Source organism: Strix aluco, chromosome Z (assembly GCF_031877795.1).
Source record: "Strix aluco isolate bStrAlu1 chromosome Z, bStrAlu1.hap1, whole genome shotgun sequence".
In the NCBI taxonomy this organism is placed as follows: domain Eukaryota; kingdom Metazoa; phylum Chordata; class Aves; order Strigiformes; family Strigidae; genus Strix; species Strix aluco.
The window spans coordinates 10,603,880-10,616,046 of NC_133971.1; the positions used below are offsets into that span (position 1 = coordinate 10,603,880).

A 12,167-nucleotide genomic window follows, 5' to 3' on the forward strand; every position below is an offset into this window, starting at 1 on the left:
TGAAGCTTATCAGTACTTTTTGAACTGTTAGCAACTTAAGGCAGACAACTACTTAAGGACTAAAACATAATAAAGAGGGGGAGAAGGTAACAGTCTAGTCAGTTCTTTGAACACTGACTGTCTTCCAGAGTTAGTATTTATCGAAATGGGCACTGAACAATGAGCAGTAATACTGAAACTTTGTTTTATGGGATATTTACAGTGCAGGTTTTGGTGTATCATGAGCTGCTGAGGAGGAAAATCTTAAATTTCAAATTTTAAAAGTCTGTTTGCTAAAGCACAAGAAAAAGTGATGTAAAAGTGGATCTATGGTACTGAATACTTTTTGGACAAAACAACCGAAATGCTCACTGTGCAAGATGGAAACCAAAGAGCAGCCAGAATGACTTAAGCAGAATGGTTTTTCCTTGTCACAGAAAAGGCACACATCTACTATCTCATTATCTGATTCATACAGAGGTTTATATTGTAGGCTAAAGACAGGAGTCAGGGAAACATGATTCTTTTGCAGTCTGGAGAGAAACAAATCACAATAGTTCCTGACACACACCCAATTCTTCTTTTCAGTCCTGTGTAGAAAGAACACAATCAGGTCTGGTTTGACTTTTTCAGAATCTGAAAAAATAAGTTGTGAAATAGTGGGTATTAAAGGGTAAATAAATCCAAAGAAATTTAGAGAAGAAAGGAACAAGAGCCGGAATATGAGCCAGGAAGGAAAAGCTATGCAAAACCATTGTCTGCTGCTGTAAATAAGCATATGTTTAATTTATGGTATAGAGTTTCTTCCATTTAAATGAACAGAAGATTTGCTCTCAAGTAAACAAGATGCCAGGAATGGCCTGAGCTGAGTTGAAAGCAGTCAGTATTTCATGAATTGTTCAACATCCAGGTGGTTGAATGATTGGCAAGAGATAATAAGAATAGTAGGAAATGAAGTTGTTATAGTATTATGGGATATTTCAACTTCAGAATTTAGTACTGTTTTGTACTAAAGTAACGTAGAATTGAAGGAGACATGAAGAAAACCTGAAATTCATTTGTAAGCATTAGCAACATCTCCCTAAATGTCCCTTTCAGCCTAGCTACAAACTGCTTTCAAGCTGTACTTTACAGAAGTATGCTCAAGTGAAGCAGTGCGTTGTACATTCTTCATTGCTTTCACATCACTGCACATGCTTAGAAGAAAACTTGTGTTACAGTGGAAGTGGGTGAAAAGGGGGACTTGGTTCTGCAGCACCAGCAAGGGATCCCTTCAGGGCCTTAGTTACATTTCCAGTCCGAAAGAATGTATGGTGCTTTTTTTCCCTTTCCATTACTGACCTTCTTAGGGTAACTGTGTGTGTTTCTTTTTGGTAGCCAAAAAAAGTATGCAAGAACAGCAACAAGGGACTAATATGGCCTCTAATACTGAAAAACGTCTGCTGATGAGTATAACCAGAACATCTACCAGCAGATGTACTGATGTTACTGTTGGTTTGCGACTTGACATTTTCATTTGCTGTAAATTTTCATTTGTCATAAGTAAACATGTTCCACTTTACCACTACTGAGTCTGTCAGAACTAGCTTAAATAGTGGTCTTACACTCATGCTGCAAGTGCAGGCCTGCTAACTTAAATGTTCATCTTTACTTCACCATATTTCTGTCTACAAAATGGGGCTATACCTGCTGAGAACTTTTTTATGGAGTTTCAGACTTAACAGACTAAAAATGATGAAAAACTGTACACAGGAATCGGATGAGATCTATCTAGCATTTGCGAAACGGCATTTCACTGTATGAGATGTCCTTCCTCTGTATTTCCTTTTTCCTATGTATGTTGCAAACCCAGCAGATAAAGGCGCTATCATACTATCTTTATGCAAAGCATGAAAAACAAATACACACATGAATCAAGAATAGGAAATAAATATACAAAATAAAAAGATGTTCTTTGTTTTCTAAGAAGTTGCCAACATCACTTGGCAAAGCTTGAAAAAATGTTTGTTTATAGATCATGCAGGGAAGATTTACAGCACAGATTTGCACAGAAGTCTGAATGTGGAGGCCAGGCTCCCCGGCAGTCCCTGAGGAGAGAGCTCAGAGGAAAACTGGGAACACCTGCCTGTGTTAGGATGTCAGTCCTGATTTTCTGGACAGCCCTCTAGATCTACACCTTTTCCTCTATCAACTGTACAAGCATGGGTGATGGGATTGTCTTTAAAATGGTGAGATTTTTTTAAAAAAAAAAGTAACAGATCTTTTTCTCACTCTTTATTTTTGAAACTTTGAATTCAAACTTACAACCTTTTCTGTCATCATTAAATCTTTTATTTTTAAACGTGAGAGCTCAGAAATTTACATGACTGTAAGAGTTGGGTTTATTTACAAATTGCTAGAACTATGTCAAGTGGAAAATAATGGAAGCAGATATATTTTTTATGAATGAATAAAACTTAACTGGAACAAAAGTTAGTATGGGAAAAAGCAACTAGTATTTACACACACAATTTAATTTAGAGACACCTTAGGATGGCATGAGATGATAACAGCAAGACTACAAACTGTTAAGATAAAGGGTGTCACTTACGGAGGTGTGTTGTGCTTCATTTGGTCACATACACCATAAAGAGTATGCACTGTGGCTTCTCACATTAAATATGAAGAAACATAACTTGTGAGAGCTAAATCAAATTCTTAGCATACTGGACACACTTGGAAAATACAGCAATATGAATGAGGAAACTGCACGTTATAGTATATAACATACACAATAAGTTTTACGTAGATACATACATGTCCACAAAAGCACACTTGTCCAAGTTTACAGGCATCACGTGTCTCAAGTGTAAATAAACTAAAAGGATTAAGCTGCTTAGAACATAACTGGATTTGTGATACAGCAATAAGGGCGTCAAACACTGCAGAAGAGGTTGAACAAGGAAGGATGAAAGCTGCAATAACTGAGCAATTATACAATTAGTCAGTTTTAGGCATATAAATACCTATTTTATATCTGGAAATTTGAAGGCAAAAACTGAAACAAAGCGATTTTTTTTTCATGAAGCAGAAGTTAATATTATGAAAATAACTGTTTTGTTGCAGTCTCGCAAAGGCAAATTTTAATGACATTCAAATGAGGAAGGCTATTCCAAACTCAGTTGGAAAGGAAGATTTAAATGCAAATAAGGAGGACAAAAAAAGTGCAAAAGAAGAAAGGGGGGAAGTAAAAGTAAACTAGCTACAGATTTGAACCCCAGATAATATGGCAAATGTATAGGGGTATGACAAGAGGAAAATAGATATTGGCTAAATCAAGGAAACATCACATGTCAAATGACAGCACTGCTTACAAGCTTCAAATCACTAAATATGGAAATTTCTGAGACAATAAAGATGATTACGAATATAAAGCTCTAAGAAGGAAGATGATCTTATGTAACTGATCCCGTGTAGGGGATGCTTCAGGGCAGCAGCAACCAAGAAGCTTTTGTAGCGATTACCAGTTCTTTCTCTTGGGAAAAAATTCCTAAAAGTGCTTGCTGGAATTTGCCCTGATGTTTGTGTAGGTGGATGCTGGCAGCAGCTATGAGATGTAGTATGACACCACGAGGAATTAGTCATTGGGGTTCAGAAAGCAGCGTAGCCATGTCACCGTGGTGGAAGGCTAACTGGCCTCAGTACAGCATCATGCTCCAGCAGCTCCCAGGGCAGCACAGCTGCCACCAATGTGCCAGTCTTTGCCATGTGATGTCTTGCACTGTATGTATGTATGTATCATTTATGTCCTTCTTTCTTTGAAACATCTTATGGGTACATGTTACAGAGCTATTTGTTTGAAAGGCCTTATATAATTACACATGGGAATTTCTTAAAAATGTTGATAACTAAACAATATAAATTCACCAAAACTGAAACTTTTCACAAAAAAAAAAATTAAAATAAATTTAAGGATAAATTTCAGAATTATCAAAACTTTTTTCATCAAAATAATGCCCTTTTTCTAGTCTGACATGATTTTGTTATTCAAACAGTTGATTTGAATAGTAATTTTAAATTATTAAATTGAAAGTATAATGAAACTAATGAAATGAAATTTTTCAACTGATCTGTGTTGAATTTGAGATCTCTGACAAAAAAAAAAAGACAGTTATTCATAATTCTGAAGCGATCTTCTTTTTAATGCTGAACACATTCATAGAAGGGGAAAAGTATTTCTTAAATATCTATAAAGAAAAGTATTTCTGACTTAGTGCTTGAGGTTTTGAGTGTTAAATAGCACCATCAGGTGCAGTTATAAAACTAGCAAATGAAATGGAGAAGAAACAAATTTAAGTCATGAAGTCTGTGCTTCCTGAATCCTCAAAACTGAGGTCATATGAACAAAATCAGTTTCTGCCATTTAGCTTCTAAAGCTGTGCACTGTTCTTTTTATACCTAACATGTTTGAAAATGTTTCACAATTTCTGATAAAAGAAAAACTATTTAAGAGAACATATCGTACTATAGCCATGTCATGCATCTATTTACGTCATGCATGCACACATCTTCACAGTATCACCAACATCAACAAAGGGGTGCAGAAATCTATTTACGTGTTTTGTAATGTGACTTAAGAAACGTATTAGTTCTAGTGCATATTAGTCTGAATTAAAACACACCATAGCTGAAATCTGATGGGAATCACAGTAATCAGGTTGAGTAATTTGTGCTGCCATTAGAATGATGACATCACTGCTTAGTGACTTCATAGATGTGAATTCACAGAATCACAGAATCATCTAGGTTGGAAAGGACCTTGAAGATCATCTAGTCCAACCGTTAACCTACAACTGACAGTTCCCAACTACAGCGTATCCCTAAGTGGTATGTCAACCCGCCTCTTGAACACCTCCAGGGATGGGGACTCCACCACCTCCTGGGCAGCCCATTCCAACGCCTAACAACCCGTTCTGTAAAGAAATGCTTCCTAATATCCAGTCTAAACCTTCCCTGGCACAACTTGAGGCCATTACCTCTTGTCCTGTCTCTTGTTACTTGGTTCAAGAGACTCATCCCCAGCTCCCTGCAACCTCCTTTCAGGTAGCTGTAGAGGGTGATGAGGTCTCCCCTCAGCCTCCTCTTCTCCAGACTAAACAACCCCAGTTCCCTCAGCCGCTCCTCGTACGACCTGTGCTCCAGACCCTTCACCAGCTTTGTTGCCCTTCTCTGGACATGGTCGAGTCATTCAATGGCCTTTTTGTAGTGAGGGGCCCAAAACTGAACACAGGAATCGAGGTGCGGCCTCACCAGTGCCAAGTACAGGGGTAAGATCCCTTCCCTGTCCCTGCTGGCCACGCTATTTCTGATACAAGCCAGGATGCCATTGGCCTTCTTGGCCACCTGGGCACACTGCTGGCTCCTGTTCAGCCGGCTGTCAATCAACACCCCCAGGTCCCTCTCTGACTGGCAGCTCTCCAGCCACTCCTCCCCAAGCCTGTAGCGCTGCTGGGGGTTGTTGTGGTCCAAGTGCAGCACCCGGCATTTGGCCTTATTGAACCTCATACAGTTGGCCTTAGCCCATCGCTCCAGCCTGTCCAAATTGACAGGCCACACAAATTGAATTGACCACACTTTGAGCACGTGGTTCTTTCAATATTACCTTCAGCCTAAGTAGTTGGTTTATTCTTGCCGCTGTGTTCCAAAACATTATATTCTCTTCTGGACTTCCCTTGTTTTATATGAATACTCCCCTTATATTATAAAATAATGCTACAACTACTAAATATTAAAGTATGTATTCAGCATAAACTAAGTTAGTTACATTAGAAAGAATTCATCTGATTAAATGTGCACGCTTCAGGTGCCCATATACAAGTTAGATTACATTTATATGTATTATTTATATTCAGTGGAGCTTTTGTTGGTAAAACAGTGACATCAAGAGTACATTTCCTCACGAGGCAGACATCTAGAATATGTAATGTAAGTCATACCCTGAAAGAAGTATTTCTCTCCACTGAGAGCATAAGGTTACTAGTTCAGGTATGGCAGACATCTATCTTTAGGTGAGCTGAATCCTGTCTGTTATGCCTTACACTGTAACTGTGCTTCTCAGGAAATTGTGTTGGAAGACAGGTAACCCTCTTGGAAAAAAATGCAACCAACTAGTTCAGCCATGGTGTAATGAAAGGCAATAAAAGGGAGACGACTTCTATCAAGGCATCTCAACATTGATCCAGATTTGGGTTACCTCCTATCCTTAGTTGAACCAGTTGTAAATGAGTTTTTGGTCATTCAGGCTGAGCTGTTAAGTGAGCTCCCCATGAAGCTTGCTGTCTTCTCTCTTATGTTATGCTAGAAATAAGCACTGAAGTGCCTTGTCTCCACTGGCCTCATCGACCAGTTGCATTTGAACAGACCTTTGTCCACAACCTGATTATCTACAGATGTGCACAGGGAGAAGGTGTGAGAGCAAACTGTGCTGTAAAGACAAGATTATATCTTCTGGAAAATAGAGAGTGGACTGTTTATATGCTGAAGTGAGTGGCAGAGAACTACGCTGTGTGCTTGCATGTGGTGGGGAAAGAATATTACATATGTTTTTCTAGATGTAGCTGAAAGAGAATGTCTCTGAGGAAGTGCCCTCTCTTTGCTGGAGTCAAACTGCCATTTGTTCTGTTTGGCATGGGTTTTTTTGTTTGTTTAAAAAAACATTTATTATTATAAGACAGTAGTTCTTATCACATTCATGTTAAAGTAACTGGATTTTATGTTGGCAAGTCTAATACTTCTAAAAAAAATGCAGAGATTAGACCATGCGAAAAGATTGTACTGGCAAGAAAAAACAGTAAAAATTCTCTAAAATCACTGACTCGACTTGAAATGGCAGTCAAAACTAAATTTACCACTCTATAAAAACCTTTGTATGTTCACATCTTGAGTAATATGTGCTGTCTGGTCTCTATATTCCAAAGACACGGTGGTGTTTGAGGAAATACAATGAACAGCAGCTAAAATGATCAAGGCATGGGTCAGCAGCCTTTTTAGGACAACCTAAGAAGGCTACAACTCTTCAGTTTCTACATGAAAAGGCTGAGGAAGGTATGACCAAGCTTTACAAAACCATGAAATTGCAGAATCTTTTACCAAATGCCACAATAACAGAACTAAAGGACACTTGTAAGTGAGGAAACTAGTAAAACACCACTTTAAAGCACAGTAAATAAAGTGCTTTCCTGTGCAGTCAGAAAGGTTGTCAGAAGGCTGTCGGGGAATACAGTAACAGCAAATTAAAAAAAGAGATTAGACAAATGTATGGGCAACAGGTCCTTAGAGGGACTCTAAACTCTAATACAACACTAGTAGATGCTGGGCAGTATGATGGGAATGGTCTGCAGAAACTGAACAGGCTTTTATGTTCTCCTGTTGCTGCAGGTGAAGACAAAATACTAGGTTAAGTAGACCTCTAACTGCTCAGGCCCAGTTGGACATGTCTTATATTGTTAGAAAATAGGACACTTGATCACCTCAAACTCCACCCTTAATTCACTAGGGAAAATAGCATTTGTTCCCATTTCATTTTGTAAAAATAACACTCTTTAACATATCACTCTCTGGAAAACAGCATAATGCTGACTATGCAGGCTTCCTCACTAGCACTGACGCTGACAGAATAAATAAAAACACGTATACCACCTCAAACACCTATGGTCATCATGATTTAAGGCCCATTCTGCTTATGAAAGTGTATGTTGTTAAATGAAGTAATCTACAAATTCCATCAAAGTCAGACTTCATGCAGGAAACGTCATCTCTAGCTTGCAGGCTTTCGTCATCATTCAGAAATCTCCCAATTCTGCATATATTTGGTACTTCAGTGTGGACTGTATTCAACATCTTCACCTACTAAAGGTATAATTGAAAATTTTGTGAGGTCCCAACCCTCTTTTCTTCAAGAGTAGTTTTATAAGCTATGGCAACAGGGGACAGGTAATATTGATAACAATGACAACAGGCACTTGCCTCCCACAATCAATCGTAATACTGGAGAGAAAAAAAGATTCATCCAGTACAGAAATAAAAAATCTTAACTCTTCAACAGCCAAGTGGTATGAATGGTGTTAATATTATTCAGTTACATTTACATACTGTTCTCTGCCCTGTAGACAAAGCTCTTTCAAGGAATACCTGCTTTTGCTATTGATCTCCCCAACACTGTGATTCCCAGTTTGAAAGACAGCAGTTACTGCAAATGTAGGTCTGATACCAATAACCTAGAGGTATACAACTTATTCAATAGCATTTATGATATATTTCATCATCTTTATACTGACAACAGGCTTGTGAGCACCAAATGATTAAAGAAGGAACTGAACTGTTTTGGGATGGCTGGTCTCTAAGCAGTGTGGTGTAGCCACAACTTCCTCCTGGCAGATGTGGGTACCAAAAGACTGGGTCACCCTTATGGCAGAATTCTGTTTTGTGGTACCTTTAAGTCAGGGAGCCAGTGCAGCTACTGCAGGTCAGCACAGCTGGATCTCATCTCATTCTTCTGTCCTACCTCTTCTGCTCCAGAAACAACACTATTCACTGACGTTAGGCCACAAGCATTTTCTTGTCTCCATTTAATAAAACTTCTATTTAGCTTCTATTCACCCTATTGTGAGCTACATATTAAGGGTACAGTAGTGAAAAGTTTATCCAACAGACCAGTTTTGTTCCACTTATTTATGAATATGTCACAGACTGAGAAAGTCATACTTGACAACATCCTTCAGCAATTTCCAATCTACTGAACTTCATGATATTGCAGACAAGCAATGTTACCTACTTCTGAAGTTAAGTAAGAACAGATGCATTGTTCTACAGAATACCACAGACTGAATCATAGAAGGTTTCTGCTCTCAGGGGCACTTGGGAGGCTGGGATGTGCCCTTTGCAGATCAGCCAACACTAAGTTCCAAAAACCAGGAAAGCCTGCACTGGCATATATTACAAAATAAAGACAGAGGAAGGCAAACCCACAAAGTAAATAGACAACCATCAACTCTAGACACACCATGCAGAAAGGACTGTTGCAAAAAGCTGACAATAATCCTGAGGCTTTTTAGTTCTTTGGGCTAATTATCTGTAATGTAAAAAAAATAAAGTTCTAAAATCTGATCAGCTGCACCCTTTCTAGCCAGTCAGCTGTCGGCTGCTTGCTTGACTTGCCATCAGTTCCATACTTAAGCTTCCAAAATTTTAATTCAGTTCTTGCAAAATTTTTTGTAAGTTCAAACTTTTCCTTCATTACCATAGAAATCAACAGAAATACGACATTTTCTGTGGAACACTGCTGCTCTACTGTTCAGTGGCAAATAATCAAGAAAGTGGAGTCATATTCTCATTTAAATGCATGTACTCCTATCTCAGCCAAGGTTTACCTTACAGTGAGTTTCCTTTCTATCTTATTTCTTAGGAATAACAAGACAAGTCAATCGTCTTCACTGAAAAGTCTGTACCATCATTTATCCTTTCTAGACTATTCCCCAGAAATATTCTGATTCACAATCACATCCTGAAGTTAGTAATGAGCAGGAATGAGTGGCAGAATTGAGCAGCATTAACGTAACAGGTCATAATCCTTAAATAAGTCACCTTCTTATTTTGCATAATACCATCTATCTGCTTTTACTTCAGTCACTATAATGTCAGGTGAAATTTTCCAAGGTGCATCAGAAAGAGGAGGTTTGCCTACAGACCCTACTGTCATGCCAAGGAGCAGCCAGCCCCAATTGAATTGGCTTTGCAAGAGGAAGCATCAGCACAACCTGGGCTGACTTGCACCTCCTCAAAAACAGCTAGTGCATCTCTGCACACTATCAGCATCCTTTGGATGCTTTGTAATACTGACACTGAAAAGAACATCATGCTTTTACAACATACTCTGAAGTTATTGCATCTTTTGGACAGAGGGTGAGTGTTATTTCAGAGAACTGAGAGCACGGATTTCTCCACCTTGTCTTTAAGTCTATTCCATCCTCTCACTGGTCTCTGTGTGTTGGGAGCCTGGTTTCTGTACTTCATGGGAACTTTGTTTGCATGAGAAACTGCAGTGTAAGGATATCCTGGGACCATTTCTCTCAAACCCTTGCAAGATGGATAGCCATACTTCAGTACAACCCCATCACTCAAGTCCCTGTGCTCTAGGGACCCACAGTCCCCCCTGTGGTTTTTCTTCTCATATTCTCTCATCTTCTCCTTCCCCCTAGTCACCTCTGCTCCTCCAATACACAGCAGGATTGCTATGTTAACAGTTAAAGAAAGGAGCATTACATGGTGTAGCTCTCCCTCTCTTCTGGCCTGAACATCCATCAGTGCTCCTGACTTCATCACATTACTTTCCCTAAGCATTTTGGTGCTGTTTAATACTGTGGTGAGACTGTAGTGTTGCTGTTCTGCCCCACAGAACTGCAGGGGGTGATACTGACCCACAGGGACAAACCCACAGACTCCTGAGTCTGGTGATTAAGAACACCAATTAAAGTCATGCAGGTGATTTGGAAACTGGTCGTGCTCAGGCCCACCATGAAGCTTACTCAGTTGGGCAGTGTGGGTAGGGTGGGCTGGTCTGAGCTGCCACCTCCCTGGAGGCGTCCATGAGCTGAGATCAGTGCAGGGCAGCCAGCAGCTCCCTCCCCTTCTCTCCTCTCACTGCATTCCAGTTTCTCTCTGGTCTGTGGTTGGGGCTGGGCTTGCCTGGCCTTGCTCCACCAAGTGAACAACATGTACGTTGTCTAGTCAGCTTCCAAGGATCTCCTGAAGAGTCACCTCCGAGCTCAGGTAGTGCTTCCAAATGGCAGGGTAGCAGAGGACTCCCAATTCACAATTAGTAGAACAGGTATTATCACCTACCAGATGAACCTTATAACTAAAGGTATTGGCAATAAAAGGGAGGCAGGCAGGTGTGTTAGACAGAATACTTGGTGGTCAAATCAGCCTGCATGTTATAAGCTATGAAGATTTTTTTCTTTGGAATGATTTTTTTTTTTTTTCCTGCAAGTATCAATGGAAACAGTCAAAACAGAAATAACTGAAAGGCAGAAAGAAATTGATTTATTTGCACAGTTGTGCAGAATAATTAAGGTATGTATGTTTTAGCTCACTACCTTGGAGACACCCTGCAGAGTGTAACGCTTTAGCAATATATAGGTCACTGACATGGTATTACTTTATTACATTTTAATAAAGATATAGAGCCACTACTTACTGCAGTTTTTTCAGCAAAACTCTTCCTTAGCAGTTTCTGAGAACAACTAGGACTACTCTTTAGCTTGAGTAGTGTAGTTATTTCATTTTCTTTTACTACAAAATGGTTGTAGTAGAGGGTAACTGGAAAAAATTACTAACTGCTTTAATGGTAGTACTGACATAGCTCTAACTCAGAACCAAAACTATTTGAAACAGAAAGTTTTTAATAGGCTAATGTTTAATTAACTTTCTACATTTCCTCACAAAGAAATGTATTTAGTTACTAAGGCTACCCCACAGTAACACATCAGTCATTTATTTCTAAACAATGGCTATATTTAAAAATACATCATTTTATACCAGTTAAATGTAGTCCCGAACAATTAGTCTATTATGTGTTTATTTAAAATGATGGTGGTTTTACTAAAAACACTGAGTGAGGAAAAAAATTGTGAGACATTAAAAGAGAAGAGGGAATTTATTTCACATACCTAATAGAAACCTGCCCTGTCAGTGCCTATTAAGCTATATAAAGCATTAAGTTCTCACAGGAAAAAATAATTAACCAAAAGACAGAACATTGTTGACTGCTAACTGAAAAAATCTGCAAGAAAATCATACACACAGATCACTAGTACAGGCTGCTTCTAGTCTTCTGAGCCTCTGAGAGGAGGGGAAATTCATGGAGCATACACACCACAGTCTCACACACACTACTCTAAGGTCCGTCTCCTCCCAGGACACTTAATTCCTCTACCAGTCAGTCTATTTATGCAGCAAAACTACATGTAAGTATCCCAAAATAGCTCACAATAGCTTCATTTTACCCTCCAGCCTCCAGAACTGCAAACTTTATATTACAAGTTTGTTCCTGAAATAAATCTACTGAGGATTTTTAGAAGGTACCTGTAAGTGCAAGGACTGAACCTGACTACAGAATGAGAAAAAAATATGTAATGGGTTAAAAAAAAGTA

At 39.0% G+C, this 12,167-nt stretch overlaps 1 protein-coding gene across 5 annotated transcripts in view; it reads right to left on the reverse strand.

Annotated features, from left to right (window-relative positions):
- PDE4D (phosphodiesterase 4D) overlaps positions 1 to 12,167 on the reverse strand; it is a 422,326-nt gene that overhangs the window by 143,445 nt on the left and 266,714 nt on the right. The gene's annotated exons all lie outside the window — the stretch shown is intronic.